The sequence below is a fragment of the Ornithorhynchus anatinus genome, chromosome 10 (genome assembly GCF_004115215.2).
Source record: "Ornithorhynchus anatinus isolate Pmale09 chromosome 10, mOrnAna1.pri.v4, whole genome shotgun sequence".
Classification (NCBI taxonomy): domain Eukaryota; kingdom Metazoa; phylum Chordata; class Mammalia; order Monotremata; family Ornithorhynchidae; genus Ornithorhynchus; species Ornithorhynchus anatinus.
In genome coordinates, this window is record NC_041737.1 from 32,214,320 (window position 1) to 32,236,181 (window position 21,862).

At 52.1% G+C, this 21,862-nt stretch overlaps 1 protein-coding gene across 1 annotated transcript in view; it reads right to left on the minus strand.

Moving 5' to 3' along the window:
- KCNIP3 (potassium voltage-gated channel interacting protein 3) overlaps positions 1-21,862 on the minus strand; it is an 88,163-nt gene that overhangs the window by 29,468 nt on the left and 36,833 nt on the right. The window lies entirely within an intron of this gene.

Below are 21,862 nucleotides of genomic sequence, written 5' to 3' on the forward strand. Positions count from 1 at the left end.
CTCCGGAAGGTCGACCCTGGTTGTCCTCCACCTCTCTGGTCATCCTTAGCTCGGGAGAGGCCGTACCATGCTCTCCCTGAGAATGTCCAGTGGCCGCCTCTGACCCTCGGTCTGGCGGGCACCCTGACTCTCCCCTGCCCATCGCTGGGAAACACTTTCCTTCTGTGGGTCGGCGAATAAGCTGCCAGCAACGCCGCCTCCGCTAGGCTGTGGAAATTGGTGGGCTCCGACCGAAGTTAATATGCCTCCCTGGCCTGGGCAGAGCGCTGAGCTAGGGAAACAAATGTGCAGCAGGGTGATCGCTAGGCAAGGTCTTGGAGTTGGGGAGTTTGACTCTTCTCTAGCTTGATTTCCCCTATTTCTTCATATGCTTCTTTGCTATCATTTTGGGGTGCTTATTAGAGAAGCAGCATAATTTAGCATAAAGAGCCTGTGACCTAGTCAGGAGACCTAGGTTCTAATATCAGCTTGGTCACTCGCTTGCTGTGTGACCTTGGGTCAGTCACTTAACTCTTCTGGGCCTCAGATTCCTTCTCTAAAATGGGTTCTCAATACCAGTTCTCTCTCCTACTTATATTGTGAGTCCCTCGTGGGACTGTGTTCGACCTGATTATCGTGCAGAGAAGCAGCGTGGTTTAGCGGAAAGAGCACGGGTTTGGGAGTCAGGGGTCATGGGTTCTAATCCCGGCTCCGCCACTTGTCAGCTCTGTGACTTTGGGCAAGCCACTTAACTTCTCTGTATCTCAGTTACCTCATCTGTAAAATGGGGATTAAGACTGGGAGCCCTCGTGGGACACCTTGTACCGACCCCAGAGCTTAAAAGAATGCTTGGCACATAATAAGAGCTCAACAAATACCATCATCATCATTATTATTAGGACCCCAGGATTTAGTACAAAACTTGATGCACAGTAAGTGCTTAACAAATACCACAATTACTATTATGCTTGGGACACTAGACTGGACACCTACTCTGTGCAAAGCCCTGTATTAGGCACTTGGGAGCATACGTTAGAAGTAGAAGACAGAGTCCCTGTCCTCACTGAGCTTACAACCTAATGAGGGACATAGGTAGTCACAGTCACAGATACAGAGTGATAACATGAGTAAGAGCATAGAGAAAACGGATAAAGCAAAAGTAGGAATGAATTAAATATATCCCGAATAAGTAAAGTAAACCTTGGGCAAGTTTCTTAACTTCTCTGTTAAATATATCCCGAATAAGTAAAGAGATATAGACAAGTGCTGGGATGACTTGACCAGGAAGGTAGGAATCAATCAGGGGTGGCCTCCTGGAGGAGGTGGCTGTTTAAGAAGCTTTGAGCGTGAGGAGGGTGGAGACAGTTGTTTCAGATATTCAACTCCCTCCTCAAACCCCCTGCTCCCCACTTCACCGATCTCTCACTGAAAAAATGAAAACCATCAGGCATTATCTCCCTAAAATCTCCTCTGCTCTTCTAGAGTCCCTCCCTCCTCCTGCCCTTTTGTCAATTCTCCCATCTTTCCCAGCAGAATCTCAAGATGAGATCTCCTGCCTCCTCTTAAAATCTACCCCCTCCACCTCTGCCTCCAACAATCATCCCTTGTCAAAAGGCTTGCCCCCTCTCTCCTTCCTTCCCTGACTGCCATCTTCAACTTTTCACTAGCCTGTGGCTTTTTCCCCACCGCTTTCCAACGAGCTCACATCTCCCCATCCTAAAAATACCCTCCCCAAGGGACCCCATGACTCCCTCCAGTTACCACCCTGTCTCTTTCCTACCAAACTCCTTGAGCGGGTTGTCTGCACCTGCTGTCTCCACTTTCCCTCCAATTCTCCCCTTATCCCCTTCCAATCTGGCTTCTGCCCCCTTCTCTCCACAGAAACTGCCCTCTCCAAGGTCACCAATGAACTCCTTCTTCCCAAATCCAGTGACCTCTACTTCACTTAATCCTCCTACACCTCTCAGCTGCCTTGGATGCTGTCAACCACCTCCTTCTCCTGGAAATATTACCTAACCTCAGTTTCAATGGCATTGTCCTTTCCTAGTTCTTCTCCTATCTCTCTGACTGCTCATTTTCGTCATTTTTGTGGCTCCTCCTCTGTCTCCCACCCCCTAACAGTGGGAGTCCCTCAAGGCTCAGTTACGGGTCCTCTTCTATTTTCCACCTACACTCACTCTCTGAGAGAACACCTTCGCTTCCGTGTCTTCGACTACCATCTCTCGGTGGGTGATTCCCAAATTTACATCTCTAACCCTGATCTCTCTCCTTCCCTGCAGTCTTGTATTTCCATCTGTCGTCAGGACGTCTCTACTTGAGCGCTTCTAAGCTTGGCACATAGTAAACCCTTAACAGATGCCATTATAATTATTATTATTATGTCCCTTGAACACCTCAAACTTAGAACTGAACTCCTCATCTTTCCTCATAAACCCTGTCCTCTCTTTGACTTTCCCAGCAGTGTAGATAGACAGCATCACCATCTTCTCTCAAAAGGCCGTCCTCCTGGCGTTATCCTCGACTCAACTTTCTCATTCAACCCATATATTCAATCTGTCACCAGATCCTGTCAGTCTAACCTCCACAGCATCGCTAAAATCCGCCCTTTCCTCTCCATCCAAACCGCTAACACGTTAATCCAAGCAGTTAGCCTATCCCGCCTTTATTACTGCATCAGCCTCCTTGTGGATCTCCCTGCCTCCTTTCTCTCACCAGTCCATACTTCACCCTGCTGCCTGGATCTTTTTTCTACAGAACGCTTCAGTCCACGCTTCCCCACTCCGCAAGTACCTCCGGTGGTTAGCCATCCACCTCCATATCAAACAGAAACTCTTTCCTCTAGGCTTTAGCACTCAATCATCTTGCCCCCTCCTACCTTACCCTTCTGATTTCTCACTACTACCCAGCCCTCACACTTCACGCCTCTAATGCCAACTTCCTCACCGTACCTCGAGCTCACCTATCTCGCCACCAACCCCTCACCCGTGTCCCGCCTGTGGCCTGGAACTCCCTCCCCCTTCAAATCTGACAGATGATTGCTATCTTCAAAGCCTTATTAAAGCACACCTCCATGAGGCCTTCCGGTACTAAGTCCCCATTTCTTCATCTCCCACTCCCTTCTGTATTGTCCTTGTACTTGAATTTATGCCCTCTATTCATCCCTCTCTCAGCCCCGCAGCACTTCCGTCCATATCTGTAATCTATTAATTTATATTAATGTCTGTCTCCCCCTATGCACTTTAAGCTCTACCAACTCTTTTGTGTTGTACTCCCCCTATTGCTTTCTACAGTGTTCTGCCCACAGCAGCGTGGCTTAGTGGATAGAGCACTGGGAGTCAGAAGGACCTGGGTGCCAATCCTGGCTCCACCACATGTCGACTGTGTGGCCTTTGGGCCCGTCGCTTCACTTCTCTGGGCCTCAGTTAGCTCACCTGTAAAATGGGGATTATGAGTGTGAGCCCCATATGGGACTGATGGACTTATATCTACCTCAGTGTTTGGAACGGTGCTTGGTACACCGTAAGTGCTTAAAAAGTGCCATCATTATTATTATTATTTGTAATAATAATAATAGTACATACCACTGGGCTCTCACTGACCAGGTGCTCCCTGAGTCCCACTGTTATTAGGGGAGGAGTGACAGAAGTAAATTCTCTACCGCCCCTGGGCTGCCGTGCCACTCAAATCCCTGTTTTTCTCTTCAGTGGTCCTGAGGAAGAACGGATAGCGTGGACTGAAAGGGTCCCACGGAGTCAGTCAATCGTATTTATTAAGAGCTTCAGAGGTCATGGAGACTAACCCCTGGTCGTTTTGCAGGACTGCTCACTTTTCTCCAAATGCCTTCCGGCACTTTGCAACTCCTACTGAAGTCAGAAAGCTCTTTCTGCTATCTATCCGCCCCCCCCCCCCCCCCCCACCTTCTTCACTGCCAGCTGTGCAAACGGAAAGCGGCCATTCACTCTGCCTTCCCTAACTCTGATCCTCGAAGCTCTCCCAGTGGGGCTCACCCACAGACCTGCCATCATCATCATCATCATCATCATCATCATCATAATGATGGCATTTGTTAAGTGCTTACTATGTGCCAAACACCGTTCTAAGTGCTAGGGTAGAGACAAGGCAATCGGGTTAGACACAGTCCCTGTCCCGCATGGGGCTCGCAGTCTCATTCCCCATTTTACAGATGAGGTAACTGAGGCACAGAGAAGTGAAGCGACTTGCCCGAGGTCACACGGCAGACAAGTGGCGGAGCCGGAATTAGAACCCACAACCTCTGTCTCCGGGACCCTGCTCTTGCCACTAGGGCATGCTGCTTCCTATAGTAAGCCATGCTGCTTCATCTATTTATTGAGCACTTTCTGTGTGTGCAGAGCACTGTACTGAGCGTTTGGGACAGTACGATATAACAACATAACAGACACATTCCCTGCCCACAACGAGCTCACAGTTTTGATGGAAATTTTCCCTAGGAAGAAGCAGGGAAGAGAATGAGCCCTTCTCCGCTGCATCACCCCGTTGACCGCAGGGCTTTCAGGAGCGATCCTCATCTCTCTCTCGGGGGTCCGGACAGGGCCATGCCCCTCTGCCGGCCCTAAATCTCGGCTCCTCCACCCCCTCACAGCCCCCCGGAGCCTCTCCGCTGTAGGAACAGTGATAAGCGCTTAGTACAGTGCTCTGCACACAGTAAGTGCTCAATAAATACGAGTGAATGAACGAAAGCACAGCTGAAGCCAGAAAGGGGGGAGCCTTCGGGAGTCACTCCTAGGACGCCGTCCCGTCCCCCCGGTCCAGGCAGGGCTGGAATCCTGCCCTGGGACGGCATCGGGACTGCCCCGGGACCGTACCGGGACAATCCTGGGACTTCACCGGGACAATCCCGACTCTTCACCGGGTCCACCCCAGGATAATACCGACACCCAGGCCTCCCTCTCATAAATGTTTCAGTTTATTCACTCCGCAGCGGCTCTCGCTTGGATCCCCACTGAGCTCGTGTGACCGAATTAACGACACAGTCCCTGACATCACACCCCTGGACAGAGGAGGGAGAGGAAGAGACAGGGATCTGGGGAGCAGGCAGGGGCAGCCGAGAGAGTTGCCCCAAGTTGGGCCGGGCCCGGAATCTGGAGGCCGGACGGGACACTCGGGGCGAGTTGGGGCTGGGTCCCTGCCCCGAGGCCGGGAGGGGTTCGGGGTCCGACCTCGCCTCCCCAGAACCCTCCCCAGAAGCTCACCCCACCTGGAGATGGCCAAGCCCGGGCCACAGTGTCTGTCAGCCACAGCCACTTCCCCTGCCCCGTCCCAGAGACTGGGCCATCGCGGAATCGGGGGGGTCTCTTCCAAATCGTTCCCCCTTACCGACACGCCGGTGGCACCTCGCCTTGGACCCTCTGGACCCTCGGAGCCCTTGGAACCCTGACAAACAAATTCGTGAAGCGTTCCATCTTCTTCCCATCTACTTGTTTTGTTTTATTGTCTGTCTGTCCCCTTCTAGACTGGGAGCCCGTTGTGGGGTAGGGATGGTCTCTGTTGCCAAATTGTACTTTCCAAGCGCTTAGTACAGTGCTCTGCACACAGTAAGCGCTCTGTAACTACGACTGAATGAATGAATGAACCCTCGGCCTCAGCTGGAAACCCTCGCTCTGCCCAGAGTCACTTAACTGCTCCGGACCTCAATTTCCTCATCTGTAAAATGGGGTTAAACACTTGTTCTCCACCACTCCAGACTGCAACCCCACATAGTAATAATGACTGGTATTTGTTAAGCGTTTCCGCGTGCCAGGCACCGTACTAAGCGCTGGGGTAAACACGAGCAAATCGGGTTGGACGCGGTCCCTGTCCCACGTGGGGCTCGGAGTCTCAATCCCCTTACGGAGGAGGTAACGGAGGCTCAGAGAAGTGAAGTGACTTGCCCAGGGCCACCCAGCAGACAAGTAGCGGAGCCGGAATCTGATCATCTTGCACCCCAGCGTTGATGCAGCGCTTGGCCCTCACTAAGGGCCTACCACACGTCCACGGTTTTGATGATTACGGGCCCTGTGGTGGGCCCTCCCTGCCCGGCCGGCACCCGCCCTGTCCTGACCCGTGGGGAGAGTGAGCGCCTCTCCCTCCATGGTGAGTCTCCCCGCCGTCCTCAGTTTTACGGAGTTCCCAGAAGTAGCCCCCGAAGCTGCGGCCAAGGTCAGGGTGGACGCTGACGCGGCAGAAGGGCCGGGCCGGCTCTCGGGGCCTCTGGGCCAGACCAGGCCGCGGGGGCCTCCGTCAGGGCGAGGGCCGCGAGGGTCCTGCCTGGGACCTGGCTGGGGGCGGTCGGAGGTGGGGGGGAAGGGGCGAGGGCGGCGAGGCCGAAGAGATCTGAGGGGGAGATCGCGGGGACCCCCGGCCCCCTCCTCTCTCTCTCTCTCTGTGCTCTACCCCGCTCCAGGACGCCGCCGCCAAGGAAATGGCGCAGTGACGGGAGGGTGGGAAAGCAACCGCAGGCCGGTGTGTCCTTCAGGGTCCCGGGAAGGGATCGGCGACCCGAGTTAAGGGCGAGGGCCTAGGCAGGTCCCTCTCCTCGCCGAATATCGTATTGCGACCCGGTAACGCCGAGCCGGCCTGGGGTTGGGGTCGGGTTACCGGTCCGCATGGGCCCCCTCTGCCCTGTCGTTTCCCGGAGGGGCGGTGAGGGCGGGCGCTACCAAGGAAACGAATTCCCTCGCCGCTGCCCGTCTCCACCTACAAACTCCCCCAGTGTCTCCCCCTGCCCCAGCCCCCGCCCCTGCTCCTGCCCCTGCCCCAGTGCCTGTCCCTCTTCCCGCTCCAGCTCCTGCCCCCGCCCCAGGTCCCATCTAAGCCCTTGACCTTGCGCTGCCCCTGCCTCTGGTTCAAATCCTGCCCAGGCCCTGTCTCAGCCCTTGCCCCCGCCTTTCCTTCTTCTCCTGCCCCAGCAGCGCAGGGTCTGTCAAGCAGGGACGGGTGGAGGGGTGGGGTGGGGGGCAACCCGTAGGCTGGCTTGGCACTTCACAGGACCCAGACCCGTTGGGGTACGGAGGTGGGGAGGGGATTGGCAGGAAGGGGAAGGGTCTGTGTTCTCTAACTTGGAGGGCTGGACTCGGGGGTCGTTCGGGCCGGTGGAGAACTGGGGGGTCCGCTCCCTCCCCGGCTTCCTCACCATCTTCCCCCCCGCCCCCAGCTCCCCCGCCGGGGCAGGATGGGGACAGGGGGACAGGGGGACGGGTGGGAGGGGAATTCCTTCAGGGACTGGGGGGGATCCGGGGGAGGGGGGGATGGAAGGGAGGGGAGGAAGGCTCCCGTCGATGGGGGCGGCGCTGCCGGACCCCCGGACGGCAGGAGAGGGGGGCTGCGCCGCCCGCCGGGGGGGACGGGAAAGGGGGCACGGGGAAGGAGGTGAAGGCGGAGGGCCCCCGGGGAGGGCGGATTTACCTTCCATGGACATGGGTTCCAGGATGCCGAACTGCTTGAGGACGGCGATGAAGAGCAGCACCACCACCGCCATGGCGCACAGCTCCATGCCCTGGATGCCCATGGCCGGCCGGGCCCCTCCGACCTCACATCCCCGGGGTGGGCGCGGGCGGCCGCCGCTGCCACCGGGCGACCCCCGGGACACCGGACCAACTTTCTTCCCAGGCCGCAGCAAAACTTTGGGCGGGCGCCGGGAGGCGGGGGATGGATGGATGGACGGACGGACGGACGGACGGACGGACGGATGGATGGATGGATGGGGGGCCGGGGGATGGGGGCAGATCCCGGAGGGTGGGTGCCGCGGGGGTCAGTGCCGGGCGGCGTGGGTCGGGCCGGGGTCCTGGGGCCCGCCCCCTGTCCCGGACTCCCTCCTCCAGCTAAGCGCTCCGCTCGCCCATTGGTTGGGGGCGGCGCCTCCGCTCCGGGGTCCCCTCCTCCTCCTCCCAACCCCGGAGGCAGGGGAACCCCGACGGGGGCGGGGCCGGACAGACAGGACTCAAGTCCCCTGCCCCCCTCCCCTGGGGACCCCTCGGCTCTCTCCCCTCCCCTCTCCCCCCCACCACTGTTCCTGCCGGCATCGATCGACAGCCGCAACGCGCCATGGCAACCTCGGAGAGCCCGGGGGATGGGGGTCGGGGGGGATGGGGATCTGGGGGGGAAGGGGGCCTAGGGGGATGGGGGTCGGGGGAGATGGGGTCGGGGGGAGATGGGGGTCGGGGGGGGGGATGGGGACGGGGGGATGGGGGCCGGGAGCTTCAGAGAACGGGACGGGGTGGGGAGGGGGTCTTCTTGGAAGTGAGGGCATTCATTCACTCAATCGTATTTATTGAGCACTTACTATGTGCAGAGCACTGGACTAAGCGCCGGGAATGGACAAGTCGGCAACAGATAGAGACCATCCCTGTCCAACGACGGGTTCACAGTCTAAACGGGGGAGGGGAAAGTGGGTCTCAAGGAGCCCTGGAGGGGCCTGGGGAGAGGGGGGACAGCCTCCCTCCACCCCCCGCCCCCCAACACACACCTCCGGAGACCCGAGGGGGGTGATCTGCCATCTCCCCCTTCTCCGGGCACCCCAGGACCCGCACTTCTCCGACGGAGGGGTGGCCCGTCGGCAGGGTGGACATCGGGGACGGGGGATGGGGGGCTTCGGCTCCCCCTGGAAGCGTCCTCAATGAGTCGTCTTCACCGACCGGATTGTACTGCATTCTCTCAAGAGCAGTGCTCTGCATGCAGTAAGTGCTCAATAAACACCACTGACTGACTGATCTGCTCGATCCCCTTTCCCAAACACTCCGTACCCGCCAAAGGACTGCCCACTTCCACCCCAATCTGTCCCACCCCACCGCCCTCCCGAAGTAGAGCTGACATTCGTGTCCAGGCACCCTCTGAGCGGGACCGGTGGATTTAAATTCCCACATTGGCCTCTCCTGCCCTGCCCTCTCTCCTCCACGGTCTCGCGTCTCCTCCCGCTCAACCCGGGTGTCCTGAACTTAACGTGTTCAAACCAGAACTCCTCATCTTTCCACCCAAACTCTGCCCCTCCATGACTTTGACCTCACTGAAGACAGTACCACCATCCTCCCTGCATCACAAGCCAATAACTTGGGCATTACCCTGGACTCATCTCTTTCCTTCGACACTTACATTTGATCTGTCACCAAATCCTAACGGTTCTACCTTTTCATCCTCACCAAAACCGGCCCTTTCCTCTCTAAACAAACAACTTCCACAACGACCCAAGCACTCGTCCTAACCCGCCTCGATTACCGCATCGGCCTCCTGGTCTCTCCCTACTCCGGTCCAGACTTCACTCTACCGCCCAACTCGTTTTTCTAAAAAAAAGTTCGGTCCGTATCTCTCCACTCCTCACCAACCTCCACGTGAAACAGAGACTCCTCACCATCTCCTGTCTTTGAAATGCTCATCTTGCCTCATCCTAGCTGACCTCAGTGATTTCCTACTACAACCCAACATGCTCACTTTGCTCCTCTAATGCCAACTTACTTGCTATACCTCGACCTCGTCTATCTCACCACCGACCCCTCACCCATGTCCTATTTATGGCCTGGAATTCCCTCCCCCTTCATCTCCGACATAGCATCCCACCTTCCAAGGCTTATTAAAATCACACCTCCTTCAAGAGACCTTCCACAACTTAAGCTCTCGTTTCCCCTACTCCCTCTCCCTTCTGCATCGCCCTTAGCCCTTGGATCTGCACCCTTTCAGCACTCGATATTCTTCCCGTCCTCAGCCCCACACCACTTAAGTACATATCCTTAATTCATTTTGTTGTCTTTCTCCCCCTCAGGACTGTAAGCAAACACCTTGTGGACAGGGAGTGTGTCTACCAACTCTGTTGAATCGTACTCTCCCAAGTGCTTAAAAGAACGCTTTAGACACTCAACAAATATCACTGATCCGTTGATTTGATAGGCTGCGAGCCCCATTACGTGGAATCTACCCCAGCGCTTAATACAGTGCTTGGCACCTAGTAAGTGCTTAACAAAGATCGCTACTGTTATTGTTTACAGTTGGGGAGAGTAAAGCTCAGCTCCGGGGGTTCATCCTTCGGGCTGTTCTGACGGGGCTGCGGCGTGCACACTTGTGGGTGTGACTTGTGGGTGTGTTTGCTTGTTGTGTTTTCGGTCAACACTCTCTCCTGCTCATCCACTCTCTTCTTCCACTCCGCCCCACCTCACTACCTTCATTCCCCTCACTATGACTGTGCTTGATTCTCATCCCTCGCCACGGACCTCTAGTTCCCTCCTACTTCACGTCCCCATCTTCAAAGTTCTTCTGAGATCCCATCTCCGACTCGTCTCTAAATCTCCCAACTGCAACTTCATCCTTCTGCCTCAGCTTGAAACTTGAATTCCCACAGATCCCACAGCACCTATGTACGTACCTTATATCCTCCTATGTAGAATTTATCACCGTGGGCAGGGAACACGTCTTTCGACTCTGTTATATAGTACTCCTCCAAGTGATTAGTTCAGAGCTCTGCACACTGCAGGTGCTCAGTAAATACAATTGATTGATTGTCTCCCACTAGGCAGATGCTTTCAGGAAAGGGATTGTGTCTACCAACTCTGTTGTACTGTTCTCTCCCGAGGACTGAGTTGGGTGCTCTGCACCAGTAAGCACCGTAGATACCACTGATTGGCTGATTCTGACTGATTGATTGATTGATTCGGACTCTCTTGTCCCGTCCAAAGCACTTAGTAGGTACTCAATCAATACTAGTGATTGATTAATCGATGGATTTAGTCTCCTCACCCCAAACAGTCCTAGAAACTCGTTTCATCTGCAGCACTGGCCCAGTGGGCCTATCACTTCTGACAGACCGTGTGTGCTTGTGTGGTGCGTTGGTGCAGATGGTATGGGCCTAGAAAGGTGGGGCTCTCTCCATCCTTCTTGGACTTCCAGGTAGAGATTGACCTTGTGGAGAGAGAGCTGTCAGAGGAACAGGTCCTTAATGGCGAGTCAAGTCTCAAACAGCCACCCGGCGGCTGGACTGGCCACCCAGGGGTGTGGGTCAACTTCCTCTTCGAGATGGAGCCCCGAACTCAGATACCTTTCCACTTCGTTATCTGGGGACTGGGCGTCCCTTTGAACCTGGCTTGCAGCCTCAGTTTCCCCTTCTGCCCACCAGGGAAGTTCCCCTATCCCAGAGAGAAGCCGTCTTCCTAAGCTCCGTGCTATAACAAGACATCGATCCCTGTTTTGGGCCCTGTAAAATATTAAAGACCCTTAAATAGATAAAAGCTCCAGGAGCAGAGCGTTCGCTCCCATCCTTTCTGCATTAGCAGCCCCAGCCAACTAGTCTAATGGAAGGGAGCTGACTCGCCCGGCCTGTGCCTTGCCCACTTGCCAGTTGCTGGCACGGTCCTGCTGAAGTCTCATCCTTCTTCTTCTCCTCTCTCTCCTCTTCCTCCACCTCCTCTGCCTCCTTTATCTCCTCCTCTTCCTCCTCCTCTACTCCTCTTTCTACTCTTCCTCCAACTTTTCCTTCTCCTCCTCTTTGTCCTCTTTGCCCCTCCTCCTCCTCCTCCTTCTCTTCTACCTCTTCATCCTCTTTCTTCCTTCTTCTCTTTCCTTTCTCCATCTCTCTCCTCCTTCTCTCTTCTCGCTCTTTCTCCCTCCCCCGCCCCCTCCCCAGTCATCACTTCCATTTGCACCTAGACATGGAAAGTCTCAGCGGTAAGCCAAGTCCTTGCTGGGTAGAACAGAGCCGAGCCAAGGAGAGCAGTCGATCTATCAATCAATAGTACTTATTGGGCACCCACTTTGCACGGACTATGCCAGGGGCTTGGGAAAGTAGAATATAATTATTATAGAGAAGCAGGGTGGCTTAGTGGAAAGAGCACGGGTTTGGGAGTCAGAGGCCGTGGGTTCGAATCCCAGCTCTGCCCTTGTCAGCTGTGTGACTTTGGGCAAGTCACTTAACTTCCCTGGGCCTCAGTTACCTCATCTGTAAAATGGGGCCTAAGACTGCGAGCCCCACGTGGGCCGACCCCATAACCTTCTATCTACCCCAGTGCTTGGCACATAGTAGGCGCTTAACAAATACCGTCATTATTATTATGATTATTTAACTTCTCCGTGTCTCAGTTACCTCATCTGCAAAATGAGGATTAAGACTGAGAGCCCCGTGTGGGGCAATCTGATCACCTTGTATCTACCTCAGTGCTTAGAACAGTGCTCGGCATGTAGTAAGCGCTTAACAGATACCATCACTATTATTGGACGCGATCCCCGCCCTGAAGGGGCTTAATCCAGAAGGGAGAGGACAGTTCTATTACACTTCTAATCATCATCATCATCATCATAACCATAATCGTCATAATAATGGTATTTGTTAAGCTCTTACTATGTGTCAAACACTGTACTAAGCACTGGGGTAGATAAATCGATGCAGACCGGATACAGTCCCTGTTCCACACAGATCTCACAGTCTAAGGGGGAAGATGATCCCGATTTGACAGGTGAGGAAACTGAGGCATAGAGAAGTGAAGGGGGTCCTCTGACTCCCAGGCCTCAGATCACTCCTTCCCGGGGGGGCTTGGGGAGGAAGAGGGAAGAGGAGATGGGAGGGATGAAGCAGGTCCTCCCCCGGCTTCCATCCTCCTGCAGGTCCGGTCTGGGCCACGGAGGCTGCTGTCCGACCCCCTCCCTGAAATTTGGGACCAGCTGCTCTCTTCTTGGGCCTTTGCAGTCCCTCCTGGGGGAAGCCGAGAGAAAAGGCAAGAGGAGGCCTGAAGCTCAGTGGGGAGAGAGGTGGACCCCCAAACGGTTCCTGGAGGTCTCCCTTCCCATCCTAGAAAGGGGCAGGGCTGGGCTGGAGTCGAGACTCTCGTGGTCCAGCCCAGACCCGGGGGCAACTGTGACCGGGGCCCACTCCTTCAACCAGCCCGACCTGCCACGCACAGAAAGTGAGCCCTCCTCCAACCCCACTGACTGAGCTCGGGGGAGAGGCCGGGTGGGGCCGAGCAGGGGCTGGGTGTGCTGAGGAGACTAAAGAGTGTGGATGGGGGCAAGCGGTGTTACAGCTCTGTTCCTCCCCAACGGAGTCAAGGAGGAAAGAGCTCATTCTGTTTTCGCTGGTTGTCAGTCTAAAAGAGGGGCTGAATGGGGGCTTTAAGGAAAGGAAGGGGGGCTCGAAGAAAGGAAGTGGAGTTTCTCCCATCTGTGGCGCCAGATGCTGTGGGTCTGAATACCTGCCCCAGGCCGGGCGTGTGGTGTGTGTTTGTGTCCGTGTGTACCCGCAACGTGCCCGGGCCTCAGCCGGAGCAACTGAGCAGCAAGAGAGGGACACAGACGAGGATGAACGTGGGGGATTCCGGAAACACATTTAGATTGTAGGAAGGAGACTGAGGTACAGCACCTCCAAGGAGGCAGCGCTGAAATTCTGCTAGTTCCCCGCACACTTGCCGAGTCCCACTGAGGGGGTGACCCAAACCCTGTCCTCTCCTCGACTTTCCCCTCACTGTAGAAGGCATCACCGCCCTTCCCATCTCACAAGCCCCAACCTTGGTGTCATCCTTGACTCCTCTCTCTCTTTCAACCCACGTATCCAATCTGTCACCGAATCCTGTCGGTCCCACCTTCACGGCGTCGCTAAAGTCTGTCCTTTCCTCTCCATCCAAACTGCTTCCACCTTAACTCAATCGCTCATTCTATCCCACCTAGGTCATTGCGTCACCTCCTTGCCGGCCTCCCAACCTCCTGTCTCTCCCCACTCCAGTCCACACTTCACACCACTGCCCGGATCATCATTCTACCACATACGTTCGGGACAGGCCACCCCCTTCCTCAAAAATCACCTAACGGTTGCCTATCCATCTCCGTATCCAACAAAAACTCCTCACCCTTGTCTTTAAAGTTCTCCATCACCTTGCCCCCTTCTACCTCACCCCGCTTCTCTCTCTCTACCACCCAGCCCTCAAACTTCACTCCTTTAGTGCTAACCTTCTCACCGTGCCTCTGTCTCGCCGCCAACCCCCGGTCCAACCTCTGGCCTGCCATGCCCTCCCTCCTCAAATAATAATCATTACGGTATTTGTTAAGCGCTTACTGTGTGCCAAGCACTGATCGAAGCACTAGGGTAAATACAAGGTAATCAGGTTGTTCCACACGGGACTCACGGTCTTAATCCCGATTTGGCGGACGTGGTAACCGAGGCACAGAGAAGTTAAGTGGCTTGTCCAAGGTCACGCAGCAGACGAGGGGCGGAGTTGGGATTAGAACCCACGTCCTCTGGCTCCCAAGCCCGTGCTCTTGCCACTAAGCCACGCTGCTTCTCTAATCTGACAGACAATTATTCTCCCCCCCTACCTTCGCATCTCCTCCAAGAGGCCTTTCAAGACCTCTCCTCAGAGAGGAAAAGGCAGAACAAAGGTGCTACAGAATGTCTGCTGTCAGGAGAAGTGTTAACCTAAGGAATCTGCCTAAGTTTGCAGACATCATCCATCAATCAGTGGTACTTACTGAGCACTGCCTCTTCACGGAGAACTGTATTAAGCATTTGGGAGAGCCCAGTAAAGTAGGCTCGATAATAATAATAATATTTGTTAAACACTTACTTTGTGCCAAGCGCTGTACCAGGAACTGGGGTGGATACAAAATCATGAGGCCCCACCTAGGGCGCACAGTCCAAGTAAGTGGGAGAACAGGTATTAAGTTCCCATTCTGCAGATGAGGGAACTGAGCTGAAATGCTTGGCAGCAGCTAGTGAAAGTTTGCTCGGTGGAGGCAGGGAAACCCTGGGAGAGCAACGTGGCCAGACTTTAAACTCTAGGAAAGACGGAGGACGGAGGAGGCTGCTGGATGGGGGTGGGGCCCTGCTTGTGGGGGAGAAGAGAACAGCCCCAACTGTCACTACAGAACATCTTTCCAGACAGGAGGAGCTCTCCGGAGCCACCGTGGGCAGAGATCCCAAACATAAACACTACATCAGCGGGACTGGACTCCAGACCACCTGATCGGGAGGAGGAAAGTGAGCAGAAAAAGTGGGAATCTGCCACGCTAGAATACGAAAGAACGGAAGGAGATGGAAGGCCAACTGTCTGCACGTAGCCTGGCCGAAGAGTTTACAGGCATGAAGCTGGAGGCATACCTAAGTACCTGTCTTCTAGAGCCACTAATCCTAGAATTCACCAGGAAGGTTAATAAACTGGATTTAGTTCTGAGACCGTAGTGCGGGAGGTGCATGGAGAGGAAGAGCCACTCTGAAACCACTGAACTTAACTCTCTCACAGGGGAGGGGACGCTGACAAAACAACAGCAAAAGATATTACATTTTTAAAAGGGAACTCTGAGGCAATGCAAACTTTAGGCCAAAACTACAAGTATTAGCTAGACTGTAAGCGCATTATGGGCAGGGAATGCTGTTAATTCCGTTGTATTGTACTCTCCCAAGTGCTTAGTACAGTGCTCTGCACGTAGTAAGCACTCAGTACATTCCATTGATTAACTGACTGATTGGTAACCCATAAAATTAGGGGTGAAGAGGGAAGTCTCATCTCCTCTAAGAGGCTTTCCCCGATTAGGCCCTCTTTTCCCTGGCTCTCTCTCCTTTCTTTGCCGTCTATATACTTGGATCTGTGACCTTTGGGCATTTGATGTTTGGCCCACAGCACTAGTGTACATAACTATAAATTATATATATTATAAATTCTTTATATTAATGTTTTTCTGCCCTCTAGACTGTCATCTTGTTGGGGGCAGGGAACGTGTCTACAACTCTGCGATGGTACTCTCCCGAACACTTCTGTGTGCTCTGCATGCAGAAAGCACTCAATAAATACCACTGGAGATGAAGATGATGATGGATCATGATGACGGTGATGTTGGAAGTGTTAAGGATACTGGGTGGTAAACATGAAGATGGATGGTAAGAAGGGCAACCATCGCACAGTTGTTCCAGGAATCCAGTTGTCTAGGCTGGACAGGTCTTCGGTCTTATCCAATTAAATCTGTAAGCTCATTATGGCTGGGGAATGTGTCTACTCTCCCAAGCACTCTGTACCGGGCACAAAGAAGAACTCAATAAATACCAGTGTTTGATTGATTGATTGTTTAGAAAATGTGTGTCGATCAGAAAGCCTACGGGGCTAACTGGCAAAGTAAATGAGGGCGTTAAGTGGGAGTAAAGCCATTCTCCTTTTCTTCTCCATCCTAACTGCTACCTTGTCGATCCATGCACTTATCCTATCCTGTCTTGACTACCGCATCAGCCTCCGTGTTGACCTCCCTGCCTTCTGTCTCTACCCACTCCAGTCCATGCTTTACTGATGTCCAGATCATTTTTCTAAAAAAAGTTCAGTCCTCGTTTCCCCACTCCTCATCTTGGGCCTTCCTAGCTTACCTTGCTGTTTTTCACTACAACTCAGCACTCTCACTTCTTTCGTCTCATGCCGACTTACTCATCGAACCTTGATCTTGTCTGTCTGGCCACTGAACCCTTGTCCGCTTCCTGCCTCCGACCTGGAAGTCCCTCCCCCTGAGCTAAAAGGTGTCTAAAGAACTAATATAATAAAAGGTTCTTCAGAGGTACAAAAATCAGGAAACTAGCTAGGGAATCAGTGGACCCACTTGATATTTTGGGTGTAAAATGTGTATGAGTATGACAGGGGAATAGCTGAGAGGCATAATGGATTATTTGATTTAGTCTCTATCGAGGTAGGTATGACGGAGGTTCAACTCACCTCGGAGTTTGGGAAGCAGATAGTCAGAGTAGCTGAATTAGAGGCTGGTAATCAAATCTGGAGTTTGACATAAATAAGCCACTCGGGCTGGATGGCATCCACTTGAAAGATGAGCTGCAGAATTGCTGGCAAGTCAATAAAAGTGTCCTTGCCTGGAAGAGTTGGAGGTGGCTGGAGGAATTATCTTTCGGCACTTCCCCACCCAGCAAATCTGGAAGGTCTCGAAGAGGGAGCACAGAGTGAAATCTCCACATTCACAGACAACACTAAGCTTTTCTTCGGAGACTCTCAGTTCCATGAGCCCAGCCTGTACCGGTTCTCCTCGTCAGCTGTTTTGCAAAGCTGGCAGGAGAGTGTGGATGCTTTGGTGCAAACCATCACCACTTCTGCAAAAACAACCCCACTGTATATCCACAGTCTTTCTTTATCTTTATGTTATCTTTCCCGTCTTAACCGGTGGTGTCTGAGCAATGCTTATCCAAATGGCAGAGAGGCCAGGTAAAGAGCACAAGTGAATCTTCACGGGCAAGTGTGTAGAGATTCTCTTGGTGACACTCTCGCCCATGGGCCCAATCTCACCATCGGCAGTGTCAACTTTGAACTGCAGAACCACTCGACAAGCACTCCAAGATATAAAATATCGTGCGTGGGGAGATGAACTGTAGGACTCTAGACTGTGAGCTTGTTGTGGGCAGGGACTACGTCTGTTATTATATTGTAGTCTACCAAGCGTTTAGTACAGTGCTTTGTACACAGTGAGTACTCAATAAATACGATCGATCACATAGTTTAATGAATGGGCAGAAAGGTTTCATATGAGATGCAGTGTGAGTAACTTCACAGAAATGCACCTGGGGAAAAAATAATCCAAACTACCTGATGATGGGCTCAGAGCTGCCCGTCAGAAGTCATTGCCGAGTGTTTTCCTCAAATGCTTAGTCTAATTTGTAGAGTGGCCAAATGTCTAGTAAGACCCTGGGTATCATCAGGAAGGGCCCAAATATTAAAACCAAAAGCCAAATTCATCCCTCTATAAAACCCTGGCATGCCCACACCTGGAATGCCGCGGGCTGTTCTGGTTGCTCCGATTTAATCAGGACATGATGGATCTAGAGAAGGCATATGGTTTTTCAATCAATCAATCCATGGTATTTATTAAGCTCTTACTGTGTGAAGACCCTGAACTAAGTGCTGTCTAAGTTTTTCAAGACAGTCAGTCAGCTCTCTTCCGCCTACTTAACAACTTCCTTCTCCTACCACACGCCGGTTTGCACTCTTTATTTCTCTCAACCCAATCTACTCACCATGCCTTATTCTTAACTCATGTCATGCCCTCCCCCATCCCTTCCACCCCACCTCCCTGGATCTCCCTCCTGGTTCAGACAGATAGATCACAGCTCTCTCCATCTTCAAAGCCCTTCTGTAATCACATCAGGCTATCAATCAATGGTATTTTTTGAGGACTTACTGTGTACAGGGCACTGTATAAGTGCTTGGGAAAGTACAATACAACAGAGTTGGTAGACAAATGGTCACTGCCAGGCCTTTCCCTACTGATTTCTCATCTCCCCAGCTTATATCCACCCATGCCATATCTGCACTTCTGAGTCACCGGAGCATTTATGTACTCACAAGTTCCCCCACGTACACATATCCAACTACTTAAGCACTAAACCCAGCACATACCCCCTTTCCTTTTTTCTCCCATCTGCAATTTATTTACTATCTCCCCTGCTAGCCTCCACACATGTTGAGGACGGGGGTCTTGTCTCCTGATTCTCTGGCCTTCTCCCCAGCCCTGTCCACAGTAGGTATTTAAAAAGACAGTTGGTTGCTAGAGAGAAGGACCCAGCTTCTCTTTAAAGTAGGATACAGGAGATTGAGGATCTTCAGTCCGGAAAGCATGGTCTTGTGAAAAGAACACAGGCCTGTGAATCAGAAGACCTGAGTTTTAATCCCGGATCCATCACTTGCCTGCTGTGTGACCTTGGGCAAGTTATTTAACTTCTCTGCGCCTCAGTTTTCATATTTGCAAAATGGGGGTTCAATATTCTATTCTCTCTCCTGCTTAGACTGTGAGCCCCATGTGGGACCTGATCACCCTGTACCTTCCCCAGTACTTAGTGCAGTTGTTGACAAATATCACAATTACTGGAGAGATGCAACCTGAGAGGCCTGGAGTGTTGAAGTTTTGAAATAATGGAGTTTCATAACCATGAAGGGTGTGAACAGGGCAAACTTGGAAGTGACGTTCCCTAGGTCCTGTAGTGCCAAACGTTGGGACCGCATGAAAAAAGTAGTATGCTCCAAATGAATAAAAGGAGACACTGGGAGCTCCATGTGGGGCAGGGACTGTATCTGACCTGACTGTCTTGTGTCTACCCCAGTACAATGCTCGGCATGTAGTAAGCGCTTAACAGATACCACTATTATTATTATTATTATTATTATTGAACCATTTTTTTCAAACTGGTGGTGATAAACATGGATATTGTGAAGACAGAAAATAAGGTTGGGTTTTTTTGGATGAGTGATTCAGAGTGTATTCCAGAGGGAAATCTGGGGCTGTTAGAAGGCTCAAGAAGATCACCATTATTATCATCAGACCCAACATCACTATCACCATCACCTCGCAATCATCATCACCATCCTCACCATCATCACCATTATCACCATCATCATAATGACCATTATTATCATCACCCTCATAATCATCACCATCATCACGTCCATCACCATCAGTATTTATGGATCCTCCCCATGCAGAGGACTGTGGGGAGGAACCCCCAGTTCTGCCAGGACATGGGTTTTGGTTATGTGTTTCACTGTATGTTTTGGTCAAAATTTGATTAGGAAATTAGGGAATGTTTGTTGGACAATGTGAACCTGTTTCGGTAAAGGGTTCTACAGTGTCAGAAGAAATACAGTATGTGAGGGGTTGGACTCTGAACAACAGTATGATTTTCCTTAATTTGTGGGGTGGCGTGAATGCAAACCATGCGTTTTAGGAGGAACTGGATGGGCGAACTAGGCACCTAAGCATTTAGGAGCGTAAAATAAAAATAAAAGACACTGAAGCAGCATGGCCGAGGGGAAAGAGCAAGGGCTTGGTAGTCAGAGGAACTAGGTTCAAATCTTGGCTGCCACTTGCCTGCTGGGTGTCCCTGGGCAAGTCACTAAACTTCTCTGTTTCTCGGTTACCCCATCTGAAAAATGGGGATTAAGCCCGAGAGCTTTATGTAGAACAGGGACTGTGGCCAACTGTCTTATATCCACCCCAACGCTTAGTACGGTGCCTGGCACATGGTAAGCACTAAACAAGTATCATAATAAAAGACATCGTCCCTGCTTTCAAGGACCTTACAATCTGAAAGGGAGACATGAAGTCATAAATTGCCCAAACAAATCATATGTAAAAGAGCGCAAACAGAAATACAAATTATTAAAAGTAATCTAATTAATGGTCTGAAAACTCTGTTAGAGATGACACCTGTGCTCTTGCAGGGCTTCGGGCTGTGGCCATATGTAACAGTAGGTTTCATACTCTGGCAGATAGTCCTTCAACATCCATTTTGAATCTGTTCAGCACAGCCAAGTGAATGCTACCCAGCCCAGGGAGTTTGCTGATCATCTAAAGTTACTACAGTCTAATCACATTCCTCTGGCCTGTCTACTCCAAAAAATGAGTTGATGGTGGAAGCCTCCCTAGCATTTTCCTCATAAAGACTTCACCGAAGAATTCACTGAGCCCATCGGCTTATTTCCATTTCAGTCCAGTGCACTTTTTATTCTTTGATAATCAAGTGACTCCACCGATTACTTAGCCAGCTTCGTGACTTTGTGGTGTGGGAAAAAAAAAAGCCCCCAAAACAAAACCCTTTATTATTAGCCTTGGTGTTGCTTGCAAAGTTCTCTCCACTCCTTTTAGACCTGGCCAATTTCCTGTTTGCTGTTTTCAAGGGCTTTCACAGTCTCCTCACTCAGTAGAACTGGACCTGGAAACCAAGTCCTCGTGATCCTAGCCCCGTGCTCCTTCCACTGGTCCACAGTGCCACAGTCCAGTCTAATAATTCTGTTCTCTTTCCTCATCCTGCTCGGGCAGTCCAGGGTACAGTCCTACGACAATGGTTTTTGATGACTAATTTCTATGTGGCCTTGGGCAAATTACTTAACTTCTCTGTGCCTCGGTTACCTCATTTATAAAATGGGATTTAAGACTTTGAGTCCCGTGGGGGACAAGAATAGTGTCCAATCTAACCGCTGAAATCCACCCTTTCCTCTCCATCCAAACCACCACCACATTAGTTCCACCACACTCATCTTACCCCACCTAGATTACTGCATCAGCCTCCTCTCTGACCTCCCAACCTTCTGCCTCTCCCCACTCCAGTCCATATTTCACTCCGCTGCCCGGATTCTCTTTCTACAGAAACGTTCAGGGCATGTCACCCCCCCTTCAAAAATCTCCAGGGCTTCCCTATCCACCTCCGTGTCAAACGAAAACTCCTCACCGTTGGCTTTAAAGCTCTCCATCACCTCGTCCCCTCCTACCTCGCCTCCCTCCTCTCCTTCTACGACCCAGCCCGCACACTCTGCTCCTCTGGTGCTAACCTTCTCACTGTGGCTCATTCTCGCTTGCGTCGCCGCCGACCCCTGGCCAACGTCCTGCCTCAGGCCTGGAAAGCCTTCCCTCCTCAAATCCGCCACTCAATTACTCTCCCCGCTTCAAAACCTTACTGAAGGCACGTCTCCTCCAAGAGGCCTTCCCAGACTAAGCCCCACCTTTCCACAACTTCCATTCCTTCCCATCACCCCGACTCACTCCCTTTGCTCTTTCCCCTCCTCCCTCCCCACAGCACTAATGTATATAGCTGTAATTTTATTTATTTATACTGATGTCTGTTTACTTGTATTGACGTCTGTCTCCCGCCCCTCTAGACTGTGAGCTCGTTGTGGAGTACAGTGCTCTGCATACAGTAAGAGCTCAATAAGTACGATTGAATGAATGAATGAATCCGATTATTTTATATTTATCCCAGTGCTTAGTATTTCACAAATACCATGAAAAAAGTTGGACATCTCTCCCGAAAGTGATTCCATGATCCAGCATCCCTCTTGTTGGGTGAGATTTTGGGGGTGACTCCTATTTCTGCTTCCCTCCCATGCACTTAACCATCGGCACAGCACTGTCCTCCCTACAGAGTTTATAGCCTAAG